Source organism: Gorilla gorilla, chromosome 1 (assembly GCF_029281585.2).
Source record: "Gorilla gorilla gorilla isolate KB3781 chromosome 1, NHGRI_mGorGor1-v2.1_pri, whole genome shotgun sequence".
In the NCBI taxonomy this organism is placed as follows: domain Eukaryota; kingdom Metazoa; phylum Chordata; class Mammalia; order Primates; family Hominidae; genus Gorilla; species Gorilla gorilla.
Genome location: NC_073224.2, coordinates 182,521,947 through 182,545,070, shown reverse-complemented (window position 1 = coordinate 182,545,070; position 23,124 = coordinate 182,521,947). Strand labels below are relative to the sequence as shown.

General features: G+C 38.1%; 1 protein-coding gene across 6 annotated transcripts in view; it reads right to left on the bottom strand.

The window, feature by feature from the left end:
• The window catches only part of DAB1 (DAB adaptor protein 1), a 1,249,170-nt gene that overhangs the window by 432,160 nt on the left and 793,886 nt on the right, over positions 1–23,124 (bottom strand). The gene's annotated exons all lie outside the window — the stretch shown is intronic.

Genomic DNA, 23,124 nt, shown 5'->3' with positions numbered 1-23,124 from the left:
TTACCTCCAGAGTCAATGGGCTAAAAATATTTAGCCTAATGCACTCCTTGTGGAGCCAGTAGGTCCAGGGCTGGTACATACAAAGTCATCAAGAGACCCTCCCTTTCTCCACAAAATTCACGACCCATTAAACTTATTCCATAATAACAGCTTCCGTACAAATGGAGACCTGAGCAAACGGAGGCTGTCATGCATCACCTGAAAAGATAGCAATTTACATAGAGACAAGAAAAATTTGTGAGGTCATAGCAGGATGCAATCTTGCAAGAAGAGTTGATCAGATGAAATTTCCAAAAAGGTGGGAGGGAGGTCCTATCCCTGATACTACTCGGTTTCTACCTACTTCCAGGTGTGACAGATAATCTACGAGTGGGGAGCAGAGAAACTAGCCTAAGTCTCTACAAGTTTTCCAAAGTTCTAGAAAGTGGGGACAATTGACACCAGATATGCTTCTACACTGTGTAGGAAGTTCAGGCCTACCAGGCAACTCAATTAAGATTAACTTCAGTTTCTTCATCTATGAAGACACATCTCAAGAGTCTAAACTCAATACTGAGGAAAGAGGGACAAATCTGAGAAGACATGGTCGAAACAGGGGAAGGGAGGGTAAAAAACTGTTATGATGGAGGCACAGGTCTAAATTCTCATTGACTGCCAAAAACATTGAAGTTTCTCAGTGCTTTGAGGATAGGCTTAGAACATGAAGACCATCTACATGCATCTTAAGGCCCTACTTATAAAACCTGCCACCTTCACCCACCTTTCACTTCGTTCGGCTTTCTATTGACATTATGATTACAGACTTTGAAGAGAATTAATGACACTGAATTGGCCAATTAGTGGAAATACAAGACTCTATCTCTGCTCAGTGTTGAATCAAGTCCACCATGGAAACTGGGCAAATTTCCCTGAAATTCAACAGGGGTAACAAGCAAAGCTTTTCTCAAATCCAGGCATAACATGTAGATGCTAACTGTACACAAACTACCCACCAATGATCTTTCAAGTTAAACCAAATCTTAAAGGAACATTTTAAGTTGTTGTACTAAACATGTCATGAAATAAGTCACCTAATAATTAGGGGTTTTTTTCTTTTGTTCCTTTTAAAATAACAATGTCATTTGTATTAAGTGTGCCATAAGAAAAAAATCTCAGTGAACATTTCTTTATCATCTACCCCGAGAAACAGTAAAATAAGAACAGCAAAGATGTATATATTGTTTATTATGTTTCAGACACAGTTCTGATGCTTTCCATATATTAACTCATTTTACCTTCACAGCAGCCCATTGGGGAAGGCACTCTTATTGTACTGGATAGAGTATAGAGTTTGGAATTTAATGAGCTTCATTCATCTTTAACAAGTTACTTCTGTCTACGTCAAAATTCTCAACCCTACAGTGGTGGTGGATAACACTTGCTTCTTGAGATCGCAGTGAGCCTTAAATGAGATAATATATTGGACATGCCTGGCACTGAATAAATCAGTCACCCGGTAAACATTGATTCTCTTCCCAGAATAATTCTAAAATAGTTCATTTTAATTTGACAGGCATTTATGGAGTCCATTCTGTATATCAGGCACTGTGGTAGGCATTGGGAATAATGGTGATAAATCAGAAACATATTCTACCTTTGAGGATCTTGGAGTCAACCTAATAAAAGACACAGGCATGAGCAGCCTGCACATGAGCAAAATGGAGTTTTATTGAACTTTACATAATTTATAACTATGCACATGATTTTCAAGATACTCAAAGGAGCAGCCTATGTAAGTGCTGGTTGACCTATCATGGAAATCAAAATCAAATGTCAGAAATCATAAGTCCTACTAGCTATTACTACTCCTCCAAAGAAAGGAAAGCAAAGAAGCCCATTTTGTGTATTATATTTTATTTAATTCTGTTTATTCCTACAACTGTTTCAATTAGCTAGAGTGTAATAAAATTTTATGCTGTAAACTATGGGCATTTTATTTTTTCTGTAGCTTTATTGAAGTATAATTGACAAATAATGCCTCAATATTGTATATATTTAAGATGTACAAGATGATGTTTTGATGTACATATACATTGTAAAATAATTAGCACAATTAAGCTAATTAGCATATCCATACCTTCACATAGTTACTAATTTTGTGCATGTGATAAGAACAGTTAAGATCTATGCTCTTAGGGCCGGGCGTGGTGGCTCACACCTGTAATCTCAGCACTTTGGGAGGCCGGGACAGGTGGAACACCTGAGGTCAGGAGTTCGAGACCAGCCTGACCAACATGGTGAAACCCCGTCTCTACTAAAAATGCAAAACTTAGCCGGGTGTGGTGGCTCACGCCTGTAATCCCAGCTACTCAGGAGGCTAAGGCAGGAGAATCACCTGAACCCAGGAGGCGGAGGGTGCAGTGAGCCGAGATCGCACCATTGTACTCCAGCCTGGGCAACAAGAGTGAAACTCCATCTCAGAAAAAAAAAAGATCTACTCTCTTAGAAAATTTCAAGTACATAGTGCATAATTATTAACAATAGTCACCATGCTATACATTAGATCTCCAGAACTTATTTATCATATAACTGAAGGTTTTTACCCTTTAACCAAAATCCCTCCATTTTCCCCACTGTCTAGCCCTGGACAAACATGATTCTATTCTCAGGTTTTGATGAGTTTGATTGGTTTAGATTCCACATACAAATGAGAACATGCAGTATTTGTCTTTTTATGTCTGGCTTATTTCACTTAACAAAATGTCCCCTAGGCTCATTCATGATGTCGCCAATGGTAGGATTTCCTTCTATTTTAAGACTCAATAATATTCCATTGTAGACATATATACCACATTTTCTTTATCCATGCATCTGTTGACAGTCATTAGGGCGGTTCCGTATCTTGGCTATTGTGAACAATTCTGGAATGAACATGGTAGTGCAGATATCTCCTTGAGATACTAATTTTAATTCCTTCAGATATATACCCAGAAGTGGGATTGCTGGAACATATGGTAGTTCTATTTTTAGTTTTTGAAGAACTTTCATATTCTGTTCCATAATGGCTATACCAATTTACAGTCCCACCAACAGCGTACAAAGGTTCCCTTATCTCTTCATTTGCACCAACACTTCTTACATTTGTCTTTTACAAAAAAAAAACAACAACAACCAAAAAAACCGTTTGTTTGTTTGTTTTGATTTTTGTTGTTGTTGTTGTTTGCTTTTTTTTTGAGACAGGGTCTCACTGTGTCACCCATTCTGGAGTGTAGTGGTACCATCATTGCTTAGTTCAGCCTCAAAGTCCTGGATTCAAGGGACTCTTCTGCTTCAGCCTCCCAAGTATCTTGGGACTACAGGCAAGTGCCACCATGCCAGGCTAATTTTCAAGAATTTTTGTAAGGACAATGTCTCGCTATGTTTTTCACACTGATTTTCAACTTTTGGCTTCATGCGATCATCCTGCCTCACTTTCCAAAGTGCTAGGAGTGTGAGGTGATCTCTCGTTATGGTTTTCATTGCATTTCCTTGATGATTCGTGATATTAAGCAACTTTTTACATGCCTGCTGGCCATTTATATGCCTTCTTTAACAAAAAAAAGTCCATTCAGGTCCTTTGCCCATATTAAAAATAAGGTTGTTTGTTGTCTACTATTGAGTTGTAATGAATTCCTTACATATTTTGAGTATTAACCCCTTATCAGATACATGGCTTGCAAATGTTTTCTCCCATTCTGTAGGTTGCCTTTTCATTTTTTTGATGGTTTCCTTTGCTATGAAAAAGTTTTGAGTTTGATGTAGCCCCACCTGTCTACTTTCACTTTTGTTGCCTATGCTTTTGGTGCCATATCCAAAAAATCATTGTGAAGACCAATGCCAAGGAGCTTTTCCTCTGTGTTTTCTTTTATGATTTTTATTATTGCAAGTCTTCCATCTGTCTTTAATCCATTTTGAGTTGATTTTCATATATGGTATAATATAAGGATTCAATTTCAGTCTTTTGCTTGTGGACATGCAGTTTTCCCAACACCATTTATTGAAAAGACTATCCTTTCCCCTTTATGTATGCTTGGTGACTTTGTCAAACATTAGTTGATGGTATATGGGTGAATTTATTCCTAGGCCCTCTATTCTGTTTCATTGGTCTATGTGTCAGTTTTCATTCCAGTATCATACTATTTTGATTACTATTGCTTTATAATATACTTTGAAATCAGGTAGTATGATGCCTCTGGGTTGTAATTATCTTATAAGACTGCTTTAGATATTCAAAGTCTTTTGTGGTTCCATATACATTCTAGGATTTTTTTTCTATTTCTGTGAAAAACGTAATTAGCATTTTATAGGGATTATATTGAATCTATCAATTGCTTTGGATAGTATGGATACTTTAGCAACATTAATTATTCTACTCCATGACCATGGGATCGCTTTCTATTCATTTGTATCTTCTTTAATTTCTTTCATCAACATTTCAGTTTTCAACGTGCAGATCTTTCACATCGATAGTTAAATTTACTCCTAAATATGTTACCCTTTGTGATGATATTGTAAGTGGAATGGAGTTTTTCAAACACAAATTATTACACAGCCCACAATTCATTAAATAGTTTGTAGTGCTTGCACATGCCAGGCATTTAGGAATGTTTCTACGTACATAAAGCTCTCAAGTTAATACAATTTTTTTTTTTTTTTTTTTTTTTGAGACAGAGTCTTGCTCTGTCGCCCAGGCTGGAGTGCAGTGGCGCCATCTCGGCTCACTGCAAGCTCCGCCTCCCGGGTTCACGCCATTCTACTGCCTCAGCCTCCCGAGTAGGTGGGACCACAGGCGCCCGCCACCACGCCTGGCTAATTTTTTTTGTATTTTTAGCAGAGACGGGGTTTCACCGTGTTAGCCAGGATGGTCTCGATCTCCTGACCTCGTGATCCGCCCGCCTAGGCCTCCCAAAGTGCTGGGTACAGTTAATACAATTTTTAATAAAGTACAATAGGAACACTCCTACCAAGCTTAATAGAGATGTAATATGCTCAAAGTATACGAACATAGAATGTGCACAATTTCAAAGGTTTATAATCCTCTCACTCTCCCTTTTATTAAAGTTCATGCTTATAATCAAATTCTATATTTTAATAAGAAAGGTCTATCCTTTATTTTAAAAATATGTTTACTGATTGTTTACTCTATACTAGGCACAATGTTAGGCATTGGCAGAGAAAGAAAAAAAAAAAAAAACTTGTCCTGAAACAACTCATAGCCAAGTGAAGGAAACGCATAATCATGTTACACTGAGATGAACGCTGTGACAATGCCAAGTACAGGACGCTAAGGGAGCATCAAATGGGGCATTTAACCCAAGGTAGCATGTAAAGAGGACTTCATGAAGGAAGTGACGTCATCCTGAAAGATAATTGGATAACCAGGTGAAGCAAGAAAAGGTATTTCAGGCCAAAAACAAAAACAAAAAAAAAAAAAAGAAAAAGAAAAAAAAGAAGACAGAATGTAAAAAGGCAAAAAAGAGATTCCCCTCTGAGGGTGGCTGTAGTTGACTCTAGAGAAGCATGCACGAACAAATTACAAAATGTCTTATCTGCCACAATCAGAATTTTGAAATTTAGAGTGAAAGCAAAAGGATCCACTTAAAAACACACACACACACAACAGAAAACAAATATTTTGCAAATCTTGTTTTAACTACATTTCAGATACTTCTCTTGTATGCCTTGGACATAAGTAAAATGTCCAATTGCTGTTTCTCTTCTGAGGTCAAAAAAGCAATGAAAAAATATTTCTATGCAGCTTCATCAAAACAGAACATCTCTTCTTTCATGATACCGGCCTTTCTTGATTCCAGCGAAAGGTTATGTGGCAGCATTACTAAACTTGACTCTGGTTTACAATAGCTATAAATAGCACTCCTTTCATTTTTCCAAGGAGTGGGTAGAGGACAGCAGCAACACTGGCAATTGTATTTATGCCACCAATCTGCTCTCTTTAGCTAAATGCACAGTAGAAACAAAAGTGGAGAGCTAAAGTGATTGTCAAAGGACTCTTATGTTTCAATACAAACCCCCAATTTTTTTCACTCATAAAGTGGAGCTTAAGGTGATATTAGTGCCTGAAAATAGGAGTAGACTAAAAGCTATAAAAAATGGCTGGGCCGGGCACAGTGGCTCATGCCTGTAATACCAGCATTTTGGGAGGCCGAGGCCGGCAGATCACGAGGTCAGGAGTTCAAGACCAGCCTGACCAATATGGTGAAACCCCGTCTCTACTAAAAATACAAAAATTAGCCGAGTGTGATGGTGCGCGCCTGTAATCCCAGCTACTCAGGATGCTGAGGCAGGAGAATTGCTTTAACCCAGGAGGCGGAGGTTGCAGTGAGCTGAGATTGCACCAGTGCACTCCATCCTGGGCAACAAAGCAAGACTCTGAAAAAAAAAAAAAAATGAATGAATTTCCGATGCTTACAGAGTATCAAAAAAGAGAAGAATCAGCATAGCATATGATATAGCTGCCACATATTTTGTAGCCTCTATGTTAAAGGTTAAAAGCATGACAGATATGTGTTGTCTGCCTCTCTGGGGCCATTCCTCCTTCTTCTAAAACAACAGCTAGATTTCATTGGGAAACCATTCCTCTACCTGGTAATTCTTTTTTTTTCTATTTAATTTTGGTAGACCTAAACCAGCTCCAGAGTTGGACAGGTGACTCAGTGCAACACACTTCTTGACTAGAATTTAGAGATGGTTAGATGGGTAAACTGTGTATCAAAAGATGGAGCAACTGGAAAAAAATGCTTTCCCTTTCTTACTAGACTAGAAATTGGAAAGTTGTTAAGCCTACAGCTACAGAAACCCATTCCATGAAAAAAGGTTTTTGAAAATTAAGGTAACAAGAAGAGGACTAAGAGGTGGGGAAATTGAGATTTAGGAGGATATTGTTAAAGGATTTTGGTTTAGCCATGCCAGAAGCCAACTTCCATTGTTTCCCAGATTTTTCTGTTATATGAGCCAGTATGTCCCCTCTATTATTTAAGGTAATTCAAGTTGTTGGATTTCTTTTTCACTTTCAACCAAAATTTCTGTCTAATATACCGGATATTATGCACTTCCTATATATCATTCAATTTAATATGCAAAGCACTCTAGAAAGATATTTATATTTATACTTGCCTTTGTTCTAAGAAAAACATGAAATTTCATTTTACAAGTTAGAAATAAATTCAGAGAGGTTAAATTATTTACCAAAATTACACAGCTGATCAGATAGTTGAAAAATGAAAACTTAAAATATCATTTATAATAACACAGAAATACATTGAACAAAAGTTGTGCAAGCTTTCTGCACCAAAATTTACAAAACTTTGATGAAAACAATTAAAGAAGATCCAAATAAATGGAGAGACACACAATGTTCATGGTTTGAAAAACATTATTGATTACATGTCACTTCTCCCAAACTGAAGTATACATTCAGCACAATCCCAATAAAATTCCTAGCACACTTTTTGAAAAAACTGACAAGTAAATTTAAAAATATACATGAGAATGCAAAGGGACTTGGAATAGCCAAAACAATCCTGGGAAAGAAGAACAAAGTTAGAAGGTTTATCCTACCTGATTTCAAGACTTACTAGAAAGCTCTAGTAATCAAAACCTTATGGTAATTGGCAAATGAGACAAAATAGAGAATACAGAAATAGATCAATGCAGTCACTTGATTTTTTTTTTGAAAAGTGACAATGCAGTTCATTGAGGAAAGTCTTTAAAATATGGTACTGAAACAACTGCATAAACATATGGGAAAAAATCAGCCTGAAGTTCTTCCTCATATGTATATAGAACAAAATATAAAAGCTAAAATGGTAAAAGTTCTGGAAGAGAACCTTGGAAAGTGTCTTCATGATTTAGAGGTATGCACAGGTCTCTTAGAGAGGAGACAAAAATCACTGAACATGAGAAAATGCTGAATTGAACTTTATCACAGTTTAGAATATTTCATGATCAAAGAAAACATTAAGAAAGTTAATGGTAAACCACAAACTTGGGGAAAATATTCACAACACATATATCTGACAAAGGACTTGAATCCAAAAAAATAAAGAAATTCTTCAAATTAATAGTGAAAAGACAATCTAATTAGAATGAAAGGAAGACTTTGACAGCTCACCAAAAAAAAAAAAAAAACTATAAGTAGGTACATGAAAAGATGCTCAATACCACTGATCCAGAGGAATATGCAAAGAAAACTGTAATAAGACACCACTTCACACTCACTAAGATGGCTAAAATTTAAGCATTTGAAACATTAAATAATTGATGAGGATGTGGAGCTTTTTATACAATGCTAGTACAAGTATAAAATGGTATCACCTTTTGGAAAATTACCTGGCACTTTCTTATAAAGTTAAACATCCACCTACTCAGGAGTACTTGTAGGTATTCCACTTTTAGGTATTTACCCAAGAGAAATAAAACATATATACACACATATACTAGAAAATGTATATCCGTTTTATTCATAATAGGTCAAAACTGGAAACAATCCAAATGTCTACACACAGCACAATGGATACAAAAATTGTACAATATTAATACAGTGGAATATTATTAAGCAAGAAATAAAATACACTACTGACATATGCAACAATATGGACAAATCTTCAAAACATTTTGAGTGAAAGAAGACAAGTCAGACCCCAAAGAGGCTATTATTGTGATTCCATCTACATGAGGATCAAGAACAGGCAAAATAAATCTACAAGTGAAAGTTGGAATACTAGTTGCCTCAGTGGAGATAGGTTAGCTGGAAAGGGGTAGAAGGAACTTTCTGGGATAATGGAATAAATATATCTTTAATGTAGTGTTGGTTATACAAGCAAATACAGTTTTGTACCGTTTAACGACAGGGATATGCCTGAGAAATGCATCATTAGGTAGTTTTATCATTGTGTGAACATCACAGAGTATACATACACAAACCCAGATGGTATACAGCCTACTACACACCTAGGCTATATGGTATAGCTTATTGATTCTAGGCTACAAACCTGTACGCATGTTACTGTATTGAATACTGTAGGCAATTATAATACAATGGTATTTATGTATCTAAACATATAAAATGTACAGTAAAAATACAATATAAAAGATAAAATATGCTCTACCTACATAGAGCACTTACTATGAATGGAGCTTTTAGGATTGGAAATTGCTTGGATGAGTCAGTGAGTGAGTGGCGAGTGAATGTGAAGGCCTACGACAGTACTGTGCGCTGCTGTAGACTTTATAAACATTTTATATGCAGGCTACATTAAATTCATTTTTTAAGCTTGACTCTCTTTTTCTTTTCTTTTTTTCTTTTTTTTTTTTTTGAGAGAGAGTCTCACTCTGTCACCCAGGCTGGAGCGTAGTGGCATGATCTCGGCTCACTGCAGCCTCTCTCTCCCAGGTTCAAGTGATTCTCCTGTCTCAGCCTCCCAAGTAGCTGGGACTACAGGCACTTGCCACCACGCCCGGTTAATTTTTGTATTTTTAGTAGAGATGGGGTTTTGCAACATTGGACAGGCTGGTGGTCTTGAACTCCTGACCTCAGGTGATCTGACTGCCTCAGCCTCCCAAGGTGTTGGGATTACAGGCGTGAGCCACCGTGCTCAGCCAAAATTTGACTTCTTAAATAATACATTAATTTAGCTTACTGTAATAACTTTTTTACTTCATGAACTTTTGAATTTTTTTAACTTTTTGGCTCTTGTAATAACACTTAGCTTAAAACATAAACACATTGTAAAGCTGTACAAACATTTTCCTTATCTTCTTAGTCTATAAGCTTTTTTCTATTTTTAAATTTTTAATTTTACTTTTTAAACTTGTTTGTCAAAAACAAAGACACAAACACACATACGAGCCTAGGCCTACACAGGGCCCAGGAGCATCCATATCACTGTCTTCCACCTCCACATCTTGTCCCAGTGGAAGGTCTTCAGGGGCAGTAACATGCATGAGCTGTTATCTCCTATGATAACAATGTCTTCTTCAGGAATGCCTCTTGAAGGGCCTGCCTAAGGCTGTTTTAAAGGTAACTTTTTTATATAAGTAGAAAGAGTACACTTTAAAATAATGATCAGAGTATAATAAATGTATAGTCCAGAAACATAGTCATTTATTATGAGCATTAAATATTATGTGCTATACATAAGTGTATGTGCTAGACTTTTTTTTTCTTTTTTCTTTTTTCTTTTTTTTTTTTTTTTGAGATGGAGTCTCACTCTGTGGCCCAGGCTGGAGTGCAGTGGTGTGATCTCAGCTTACTGCAACCTCTGCCTCCTGGGTTCAAGCAATTCTCCTGTCTCAGCCTCCTGAGTAGCTGGGACTACAGGCACCCGCCACCAAAGCTGGCTAGTTTTTGTAGTTTTAGTAGAGACAGGGTTTCACCATATTAGTCAGGCTGGTCTCGAACTCCTGACCTCAGGTGATCCAACCTCCTCGGCCTCCCAAAGTGTTGGGATTACAGGCGTGAGCCACCATGCCCAGCTGTGCTAGACTTTTATACGACGGACAGCTAGCTCAGTAAGTTTTTTTACACCAGGATCACCACAGACACGTGAGTGTGCATTGCAGCACCACATTATAACAAGAGACATTTTTCAGCTCCGCTACAATCTTATAGGACCATCATCATATGACAGATCAAACTACTCTTAAGAGCTGCGCGTTTCAATATGTCTATTTTGCCTTAATTTTCAATTATTTCAAAAGAGCAGGCACAGAGAAAGTGGGGCGGCTAACCAGCCCCTACAACCCTTGTGGGCACTATTCTATGATTGCTCACCCCAGACACTTGTGCTAATAGTGCAAGTCCTGAATAAAATGTTATACCCGTAATATAAACAAGATGTTCTGTGTTGTGCATGACACTGCCAAAGCAATGAATGTCTAACAAGTACCCTTTAAATTCCATTAATGCGAGAATGGTTACACCAAGATGGATGCACCCTCTACAAAATGGAGACATTGTCCAGTGATGAAGTGGATCCCACCAGAAGGTAAAGAATTTCCTGGCATAGGCTGGGTGCGGTGGCTCACGCCTGTAATCCCAGCACTTTGGGAGGCCGAGGCAGGCAGATCATGAGGTCAGAAGATCAAGACCATCCTGGCTAACACGGTGAACCCCGTCTCTACTAAAAAATACAAAAAATTACCCAGACGTGGTGGCGGCTGCCTGTAGTCCCAGCTACTTGGGAGGCTGAGGCAGGAGAATGGTGTGAACCCAGGAGGCGGAGCTTGCAGTGAGCCTAGATCACACCACTGCACTCCAGCACTCCAGCCTGGGTGACAGAGCAAGACTCCATCTCAAAAAAAAAAAAAAAAAAGAAAAGAATTTCCTGGCACAGGAGTTAATGAAAAGATGTTGGATGATGGTTTGGCAGGAATTTGATAGAGAAATGCAAGCTTCAGATGGTGAAAGTGAATGGGGAAAGGGTAAGACTTTCAACTTCTTCCAAACCTTGATATTCTGTAATTCCTGGAAGAGTTCTTGTCCACAAGCTGTGAAGCCAGAGTCAAATTTCAAATGATTCTCTTCCCTTCTGTCCCAAAGGCCAATGAAGAGGTCACAACTCTGTACCAGAAGGTATAGGGCTACATGATTGAATTCACAGAAAAACCTCACAAGGGAAAAGTCACCACTCTTCCCTTGAAACACAGTGATGCAAATCACACTTTATAAAATATTTTTAAAATAAAAAAGAATGTAATTGCTCATTGAATTGTAATATGAATGCAAATTAACTTACTGTAATTATACTGTGCAATTTTCTACTTTAAAAACTTAGAAAATGGAAGAGACCTGATAAGTAATTTGAACTGTAATTCTTCATTGTGTTCCTTCATTATGCAATGGTTACCATAAGCAATTTGCTGTTTTAATGTAAAATGTTTTTAGTTCATACCTTTACATGGGCAGAACTCAAATGAGACCACTCAATACATACAGATACCCATTCCCCCCAGCCCCCACAAGTGCACTGTAAAAATAATCATGATAAAATTAATATAGCACAAGTGAATTTGTGAAGGATTCTTAATATATTTTCATTTTGGAACCGTTATCACATTAAATGTCTCTCTATCCATGCCACCAATATGTTTTTAACAATCAAGGAGTTCCTAACCAAACAGGAGTCAGATGATCACATTCATGGTTTCATGGCAAGACTCTGGCATAGAAGTAAAGAAAATGGGCTCCAGCCCCCACTCTGCCTCTGCTGCTAATTAATTGTGTGACCTTCCTTGTTCTGGCCCTCATTTCCCTCATCTGTAAATTATAAGGTTGGGCTAGGTGGTTTCCAGCTTCCGTCCCAGCCCTTATGGATTGCTCTGTAGCCACTCTCTGCTTTGCATTGTTTAAGCAACATGAGTGACAGGAAATGAATTTCTTATTTAGAATTAATGACCGTCTGAATGAGGCACAAGCCCTTTAGTTCAGTCAGTCATTCTTTGCTAAAGAATGTCTAACACAAAGATCATCTGAGATGATGCAAATGTAAAAAAAAAATAATTACCTGTTTTCATGCTAATAATAATTTGCATGTGTAGTTCCCTCAATGTGAGTCCTGTTAAATGCAAGGCGTTCATACAGAGAGCTAGGGATCTCATTAAGTGTACAGCACAGTGAAAATAGGGTGGGTAAGGCTTGGACTCACAAGATAGTGGTTTGTTTTTTTTCCTATGGCCAATAACCATACTGAGCCTCAGGAACTTCATCTTCCTTGGGTGCTGTGGAGGCTAAAACTATAATGAACAAAAAAGCATCTGGTCACTCATATTTGCAAATGTCTGATTTATTCCTCTCAATAACACCATGAAGTAAGTGCCACTATTATCTCTATTTTCCAGCAAAATAAAGAAGGAGGAGGATGAGGAAGAGGAGGAGGAGAATTAAATAACTTGCTCAGGGTCACAGCCCATGACATCTGTCTGTCCTGTCTATCCAAAGGGATAGTAACATCCCTTTATCTTCTGGAGTCCCATGATAATACATTTAGTTCATTTTTTTCACATGACATATATGATCTTAGGGAACTATTTCCATCTTTGTGGAACTAACAGTACTATGAAGCTCCATTTCCTCAGCTGTGAAAGGAAAATAAAAGTACCTATATTTTTGCATAGCATACTCTTCAGTTGCCTCTTACTTTAGCATTCATCCTACTCATCTCTACCTCATTTCCTCCTTCCTGAAAAATCTCAATTCCCATTTGGGGAAGTATGTGATTTCTCAGAGGTTGACTTCACTCTCAGCTCTGGGTTGGAGCATGTGACCCAAGCTAAGTCAGTCAACACATTCCATGTCCTTAGCCAGAGTGGTTGATTCAAGGGTGGGTAGAGAACTTACCGTTGTCTAACTAGACCGAGTCTCAGTGCTTCTGCAGAAATACTGAGATTAAAATGTCCTCTTTGCCAGATTTGAAGGGGGAAGAATGTAAATGGTATGTAGCCCAGGAAGCAACAGCTTAGTCTCCTAAAGGAAACAGGCCTTAGAATAAAGCTGACCCCAAGGAGATCAACGCAGAGAAACCAAAAGAAATCAAATCCCTATCACATCACCAAGTCATTGCCTAAAGCCAACATTACCTTAACAATAATTTGAAAAAATATATCCCTTTTACTATTTAAGCCAGCATTAGTTGCAGTTTTTCTTACTCTCTACCAAAGCCATGCCATCAACTTGGTGATGAGGTTTTTTTTTTTTTTTTGAGACGGAGTCTCCTCTGTAGCCCAGGCTGGAGTGCAGTGGCGTGATCTGGGCTCACTGCAAGCTCCACCTCCCGAGTTCATGCCATTCTCCTGCCTCAGCCTCCCGAGTAGCTGGGACTATAGGCGCCCGCCACCGCACCCGGCTAATTTTTTGTATTTTTAGTAGAGACGGGGTTTCACCTTGTTAGCCAGGATAGTTTCAATCTCCTGACCTCGTGATCCACCCGCCTCGGCCTCCCAAAGTGCTGGGATTACAGGCGTGAGCCACTGCACCCGGCCAGTGATGAGGTTTTAAAGATGTAATGAAGTTGTGAATGAGAAACAGTAAAAAGCTACACATGAATAAGATTTAATATTTGTGATTATGATAACAATGACAATGATGATAGAAGTGAAGGAGGAAATTAGTGCCTTTCAATAAACATGGTACTGGAATTTCATGTGGATCAGAAGTTTCCTTCAGTGGAAAACAAAATTAGTTCACTCCTCCATGTTTCCCCAATTCATCTTATGATGTTCTTCCAAAAACAACTGTTATATGCCCCTGATAATACCATACCAGATAATGGATTTTTTCCTGACTTCACCTTCTACTTGTTTGCCTCCATTACTTTGCTCATACTGTTTCCTCCTCTAGGCTTTTTCTTGCCTATTTTCATTTTTTGAAATTCTTCTCAACCTGCAAAACCTGGCTGAATGAAACCTTCTCTGACCATTCTTTCTTCTTTGATTCCTTTCTGTATTTTACCTACTTCTAATCTTGATCCCTGCCATGTGTTGGAGCCATTTTCACATGTCTGGATTACAATCTAAGAGATTGTAATCTCTTAGAGTAGATGCTAAGCTGCTTATAAACTGCAGAGAGAAAGAGCTGCATGCAACATCTGCCACTGCACTAATGTCCAGGGTGATTCAGCCAATGTGGTCCTGATTCCACCTTGAACAGTCATCCATCAAAGGCATATAAGGAGCACCTTTCGAAGAGATGGGAACTTCTTACATTCAGGGATACCCAGACAGTAATCCAGCCAGGGCTTGTGAAGAAAGACAGGTAAGTGGTGACAGAGCAAAGAGGAAAGGAAGGAAGAAAGAAAGGAGAGAGGGAAGGAAGAAAGGAGGGAGGGAGGAAGGAAGAATGGAAAAGAGGATTGTGGTTTAGGGGATGTTACCAAAGGATGCTAAAGGCAAAACCGTTCATAGCTCTTGTCTGCCTTCTTATATTTAGGGTGAAAAGACATGGTCAGAGGTCCTGTTAGGCATTGCTGTTCTCCAGGGAATATCTACAGGGTAATCAGAAGTCTAGAGTCTCTTCTGTATGTGTTCCAGTTAGCTGTATTATTGTATGTTTATAAATATAGAATAAAACATGAATAATAACTGAGTATACTATTTGAAATTAGAGTTTCATTTGTTTTTTTATAATCTGATATTTCATTTTAGATACGGGAGTTACATGTGCAGGTTTGTTACGTGGGTGTACAGCATGATGCTGAGGTTTGGGGTAGAGATCCTGTCAACCAGAGAGTGAGCATGGGACCCAATAAGTGGCTTATTAACCCACACTTCCCTCCTAGCCTCCTTCCTCTAGTAGTCCACCGTGTCTATCGTTCCCATAAAGACAAAAAAAAATAGACATTGTTTAGCTCCCACTTATAAGTGAGAACAAGTGATATTTGGTTTTCTGTTCCTGTGTTAATTTGCCTAGAAATGCAGTCTCTTGATGCATCCATGTGACTGCAAAGGACACAATTTCATTCTTTTTATGTGCATAGTATCTTATGCACAGGTACAATCTTTTCTTTTCTTTTCTTTCCTTTTCTTTCTTTCTTTCTTTCTTTCTTTCTTTCTTTTTTCCTCCTTCTTCTTTCTTTCTTTCTTTTTTTCTTTCTTTCTTTTTTTCCTTCTTCTTTCTTCTTTCTTTTTTTTTTGAGGCAGGGTTCTCACTTTGGAGAGGCTGGAGTGCACTGACCTGAACATAGCTCATTGCACTCTCAACCTCCCGGCTCAAGCGATCTTGCCACTCAGCCCACCAAGTAGCTGGGACTACAGGCACACACCACCACACCTGCCTAATTTTTGTATTTTTGTAGAGACGGGGCTTTTCCATGTTGTCCAGGCTGGTCTCGAACTCCTGAGCTCAAGCAATCTGCCTGCCACAGCCTCCCAAAGTGCTGAGATTACAGGTGTGAGTCACCATGTGCAGCCACCATCTATTTTCTTTATCCAGTCCACCACTGGTGGGCACCTAGTTTGATTCCATGTCTTTGCTATTGTGATTGTGACTATAATAGTGATGAGCATATGAGTGCAGGTGTCTTTTTGGTAGAACAATTTATTTTCTTTTGGGTATATACCCAGTAATGGGATTGCTGGGCCAAATGGTAGCTCTCTTTTAAGTTCTTGAGAAATCTCCAACTGCTTTCCTCAGTGGCTGAACTAACTTATATTCCCAATAGTGTATAAGTGTTCCCTTTACTCCACAGCCTTGCCAGCATCTGTTATTGTTGCACTTTTTAATGATAGCTATCTGACTTGTGTGAGATGGTATCTTATTGAATGGCTTTGATTTGCATTTCTCTAATGATTAGTGATGTTGAGTGTTTTTCATATATTTGTTGTATAGGCTCATTTCTAATCTTAGTTCTGATACTGTGAAGGTGTGAATTTGGTTAAGTTCCTCAATTCTCAGCTGCACTTATCTGAGATAATAATGGGGATAATGATAGTTGTAAAATGGGGTTAATAGTAGCTGATTCCAGTGTCTGTTTTAATTGTTAAATAAAATAATATTTGTAAAAGTGTCATACTACTTGGTATATGGTAATGTAATAAATCAGTAGCTGTCAGCAGTAGAGGTCGAAGTAGTAATCATTAATTTAGATATGGATTTCTCTCTTTGATTAAATCAGCTGTCTCTAGAAAAGTGAACCTTGGGATAACAAGCACACCATATTCCAGAGTAAAGCCATGAAAGATTTTGGCAACACTGCTGACAATCCTGGTATTCAAACTTTCTAAAATAATGACCTTGGCCATGCCAGATAAGCATTAAGACATTGGTACTTATTGTATTTGAGTGAGAATTTTTTTTTTTTTACAACCAATAGTCACTAATCATAAAATTTCCTGTGTTTGCAAACATTTACTTGGTTGGCATATTATAGAAGATCTGTTTCAAGGTTATTCCTATGAAAATGTTGCTCTCATCCTTTTGTGTTTTCATATTATGTTTTCCAGAGAGAGAAAGGGTGGAAAGACACAGCTGGGATGCCCAGAAGTGTCAATGTCCCTGGGCATTCCCCATGGAGGAGTGCCGCCCCTGCGAGTGTCATTTGCCACATGTGTATCAGTGGAAACTATTTTAGAAGCTGCCTATGCAGGTGATTGGAAACTGTCAAAGGATTTTGAACATTTGGGGGATAGGGTCAAATTTTTGTAGTAGATACATCATTCTGATAGCACAAGGAAGGTTGGATAATGTGTCCTACCCACCCTTACTTCAGGCATTTCCTTCTACTCTTTCTCCCATTATCTGCTACAGCACTCTCCTACCCCCCCAGCACTTCTCTCAACCCTGAACAAAGAGGCTGAAATCTTGGGTGTTCATTTTAAAATACAATTAAACAAGTCTATCATGGGTACATAATGTTTCTTCCAAAAATAAATTAACATATCCTGCCAAATTCTAAAAGAGGACACTTAATCATTGGGAACCTTCCATATCTGGACTTACTCCATCAATCACAATGTTTATGCAGTTTAGGGATACATGACTCTGTAGTTCCTGGTTGTGTGCCAGTTCACATGTGTTTGTAGTAGGAAGCCCCAGGTTATAGGAGGGATTGAGATAGTATTATGACCAAAGGACCATGAGAAACAAAGGATTATGAGAAACAAAGGGCCATCTAAAAGAGATGTTGCTGGAAACACATTCATGTGCCATGTCTCTTCAAGGTTTCTCCTTGCTCCCTGAACATACCATGCACTTTCATATCTCTGGATGTTTTTCCTTATGCCTCTTCATCTTCATGAAATGACCTTCCTTACTACTTTACCTAACATTCTTCAAAGCCCAACTTAAATGTAGCTTCTTTGGCACTCTACCAACCTACTCCAACTCTATTCCAGGCACTATTACTTGCCCTCTCTCAGCTGTATCACTTAGTTATTATTAATCCCCATATTATGAGCACACTTGTTAAATGCCTGGCCTCCAACAGACTAGAAGGCATCCTTGAAGCTTCCCTTTGCTTCATTCCCCTATAGCCAGTCCTTGGGAATTCCTACCTCCAACGTGGAACTCCAACATATAACTCAAAGCAGTTCACCTCCATCATCTCTTCTGCCATGAACCTGGACCAAGCCATAGCCATCTCTTGCTGAGTACTTCCTTCTCCCTGTTTGCACTCTTGCTTCTCTATAACATGCGTTCCAAATATTAGTCACAGTAGCAGTTTAGAAACATAATTTAGACCCTGATGATAACGTGTTGAAAACACATCAAAGGCTCCTCACTGCACTTGGGTTTTTAAAATCTTGATGAAGTCTTTCCAGGCCTTCTATCATCTGCCCCATCATCAGCTTACTCCATGTGCCCCCTGTTCCCTAGACCCCAGCTACAGTGGCTCTCATTTACTTCTGCAGGGTTCCCACCTCAAGGTCCTGGAAACAATGTTCTGTTTGCTTGGAATAGTCTCCCCCATCCCTCCAATGGCTTCTCCCCAGGCACCTACTCTTATAAACTCTTGATGTTCCTCTTTAACATCACTTATTCAGAGAGGTCTGACCTGACCCCCATCCTTAGCAAGGTCCCTTTGTTATAATAATTCAAAATATTCTGTAATTTCCCTTAATAGATCTAAATAGAATTTATAGCTATATGTTTATTACTATATAAAAAGAATGATTATATTTTACAGTTATGTCTTGGCTTAATGTCTGTTTCCCCCAATAGATTATAAGCTTCATCAGGTCAAAAGAATGTTTTCATCTGCTTGTTATTTTTGTGTTTGTTTGGTCACTATAGTGGGTTGAATACATTGACTATGCCCTAATCCCTGGAATCGGTCATTGTTACCCTAATTGGGAAAAAAGAATCTTTGCAAATCTAATTCAGTTAGGATCATGAGATGAGGAGATGATCCTGGATTATATAGGTGAGCCCTAAATCCAATCACAAGTGTCCTTGAAGACACACACAGAAGAAACAAGGAGAAGAGGAAGAGGTAATGTGACTGCAGAGGCAGGAAGTGGAGTGATATGGCCACAAACCAAGGAACACCTGCAGCCACCAGAAGCCAGAAGAGGCAAGGAATAATTCTCCCGTAGAGCTTTCAGAAGGAGCATAGGGATGTCAGCCCCTTGATTTCAGAATTCTGTCCTGCAAAACTATGAGAGAACACGTCTGTAGTTTTAAGTCACCGTGTTTGTGGTAGTTTATTACAGCAGCCCTAGGAAACTAATACTGTCATCTATATATTCCTAGGGCTGGTCAGTTAATATGTTGAATGAATGAACAAATGAATGAGTGTTCATCGACGAAAAGTTGTATACATTCATCATTATATAGAACCCACCACAGTGAATACAAAACAGTTGGTGCTCAAATTATTTATTAACTTATACTGAAATGGGACTTATTTTACAAAAATAAGCATTTAAAAATGTTATGGGTATAAAATATTTTTAGAGTTTTATTAACTTATACTGAAAATTATTTATCATTTATTTATTATTATTTATTAACATACTGAAATGGGACTCATCTTACAAAAATAAGCATTTAAAAATGTTATGGGTATATAATATTTTTAGAGCATACATATATATGCAGAAGCAACTTAAAGATGAAACTAGGTAAATTCCTACTTTTAAAAGTGAAAATAGTAGAACTGAGAAGGGTTATCTGACTAGCCCAAGGTCACACAGCAAGCTCAGGCTGAGGAAATTGTATTTACTTATATAGTTCCCATACCAGCATCTACTATGGTATCTTCCCTAAGTACAATCCCATCATTCTAATTAGAATCATTTGGTACATTGCTACTATCTGTAAAGACCCCAGCATTCATTATCACTAAACTAGTTAGTGTGTGTAGGTCTGCACTGATAATGTAATAAATATTGAGCCAAACCCCAAGAATTGTAAGATAAAAAATTTTATCCATTCGAATTCCAAGAACTCCAAGAGAGAATATCGACATTAGATAGACATTTACTATACTACATTTTACTTGATTTAATTATGATTTCATTTCTGATGTTCAAATATTTAAGCAGCTTATCAGGCATTATCTCTCCATTTAAGAATTCACCCAAAATATATTAAAACGCATAGAATAAACCAACTCATTTCAGAACTAACCTTTCCCACTTAATTTCTGACTTAGGGATAACTCCACTTGAGGACTTTCTGATGATTCTGGTATAGGTTTAATGCTTTCTTACATAATGGTATATAACGAAAAAAAAACTGCATCTATTTCTATCAATACAAAAGGAGTATTCTGAATTAGTCTTTCCTTCGTCTTTCTCTGTATGGGAATGGGCAGTGTAGCTCTGGGAATCAGATTATCTGTATTTATTTCACCCATCCAATTTTATGATTTCAGGTAAGTAACTTGACCAGTTTGTCACTCACTTATCTACCTATACAGCCATTCGAGTGTGAATTTAATAAGCATTTATTCCAACCTACATCATCTGATTATGAAACTCAGGTTCTTTTTTGTCATTATGTCCTTAATAGTTCCATCTTCACTGTAGATACACCATTAATCCATGTTAATAGTTGTCTATAAAATAAACTGTATGATGATTGCTAGAATTTGGCATATTTTTTGAAGTTGTTACATATGACTAAATTTTATGCCAGGCGTGGTGGCTCATGCCTGTAATCCCAGCACTTTGGGAGGCTGAGGTGGGCAGATCACCTGAGGTCAGGAGTTCGAGACCAGCCTCACCCACACGGAGAAACCCCGTCTCTACTAAAAATACAAAATTAGCTGGGCTTGGTGGCACATGGCTATAATCCCAGCTACTTGGGAAGGCTGAGGCAGGAGAATCGCTTGAACCTGGGAGGTGGAGGTTGCAGTGAGCCGAGATCGCACCATTGCACTCCAGCCTGGGCAACAAGAGCAAAACTCCGTCGCAAAAAAAAAAAAAAAAAAAAAAAAAAAAAATTTAGAGAATCCAGTTTTAGCTGGAGGAACCCAGAAGGTTGTTTAGTCACATTCCCACCTGCACAGTGATTCTTTTTTTAAAAAATTTATTGTATGATTATATTTATATGAAATATTTTGAATTGGTAAATCTGTAGAGCATAAGGTAGATTAGTGGTTTCCTGGAGTTTGGCAGGAAGGAGAACAAGGGAGTACCTGTGTTTGTTTCTCTTGGGGATGAAAAAATGCACATTGATTCTTAATTACTCACATCCTATGTAAGCTTATCCATTATATCCTTAAGTATCCTTGGGACTGGAGCCTTCAAAATATCCCTTAGAATCTATTTCTCTGAACAACTAGTTCTGGTTTTATTCATAAAATCCATATTTTTATCAGTCATATGTTCACTGATGAAAAAACTTTCCCAAGCACCTTCCATGTGAATCACACACTGTGCTAGGCACTGATAATAAAGGAATGAAATACTAGTTCTGTTCCAAAGTAACTCACAGAATAATGGAAGATAACAGATACGTTTTGCAAAATAATGCCCTGAGTCCTATAATAGAGATGGCCACTGAGTGCTTTACATACCCCCTCCTCAAAGAGACACATTTGGGATGGGAGAGTGATCTGCAAGTCTTCAAAAGAAGGAGCCTCTGTGAGTCTGAGGACAAAGCTCTCTTAGTGACTGGCCCATTGGACTTCTTCACTGCTCAAAGGATCCCTCCAACTAATTCCTTTCCAGTAACTCTGATCACCCTCTTAAGATTCTTAAAGAACTTCTAAAGAGAGAGATCCTTGTGCAGACTTATCTCTCTCTGGGCAGCTGTGTGGCTACTGCCCACATGAGATAGAAACATGGTACCTTTATTTCTGCTCACATTTGCACTCTCTTACTCCCTCGATATACTCCATTAGTTTTTAGAGGAAGATTTACTCCTTCTGTGGGCTTTATTTTCAGAAAGGTCAATAAAGATCCAAATTCCCAGAGAAAAATGTTATATGATGGTTACACACTGCGAAACCCAAATCTGATTATACCATGCCTTTGTTTCAAATCGTATAATGGCTCCCTAGTGCCTACAAGAGAAAATGCAGTCTCCTTGACCTGCGTAGAGGCCCTCTGTGGTGAGTCTTACCCATCCCGCAGCAGCATCTCTTATCAAGATCCCCTCACACATCAGCAGCCAGCCAGGCAGGACTCCTTTAGGTTGTGGTCAGAGAGGAGTCATTGAAAGGCTCTTGGTGGAGAAGTGCTAAGATTTGGTCTACGTTTTAGGATTCTTGTTCTACATTCCCTGAATGAAGAAATGATGGCAGGAAAGTCTATGCATAACTCAACTTGCCTCCTCAAAATCATCTTGGAATGAGGCAGGCAAATAAATAAATAAATAGGGAACAAATTGTTCCTATAACCCGTCCCTAAAAACATAATTGCAAAGGATCCCCACTGTATTTACGATTGCTTCTGGGAAAATGTCAAGCTGAAGGATTGCAGGCAGCCTCCTTGAGTCACCCCAGTGACAATCATTAAGTATTCTTAGATAATTAGGAATCTTAACAAATCCTAAATTTCCCAATAACCTAATAGTTTGTAGAAATGGCACGCTATATGTCCCAGGCAGTCTAAATAGGTGCACAAGGGTACATATGTGAAGTATTATAAGTGCTCAGTTATCATATTTTTCCACACCCATTTATGAAACACGCTTTGAAATTAGATTTTGATTTCATCTCTGTCCTTTGTGATGAAATAAAACACAAAACATTGAAAAAGTTAAACCAGTTAAGCAACAACACAAACTACTCTTCCCTACTAGGCAATAATCTAGTTAGATGGAAAAAACCCTTTAGCAATTTGGAGAGTTATATTCAAAATAATTCAATCTGTAACTAACAACATTGGATTGTTAAATTATTATATTGAAGAAATAATCACAAGATTTGTCACCTTTGATGGATTTATTAATTCAATAAATATTTGTTATGCATCTATTACACTCAACAAAGAATAAATTGTTGATCAAGACATTGTACTTGCTTTCAAGAAGTGGAGTAGGTCTGTTTATTTTGAAGTCTTACTGGCATGAAATAAAAACCAATATAGGACACGATTTGATCTGTCCTCCTTCACAATAGCAAATGTAGCAAATAGCAATTCTGACACACACACACACACACCGATGCACACACAAACACACACACTGGTAACACTGATTAA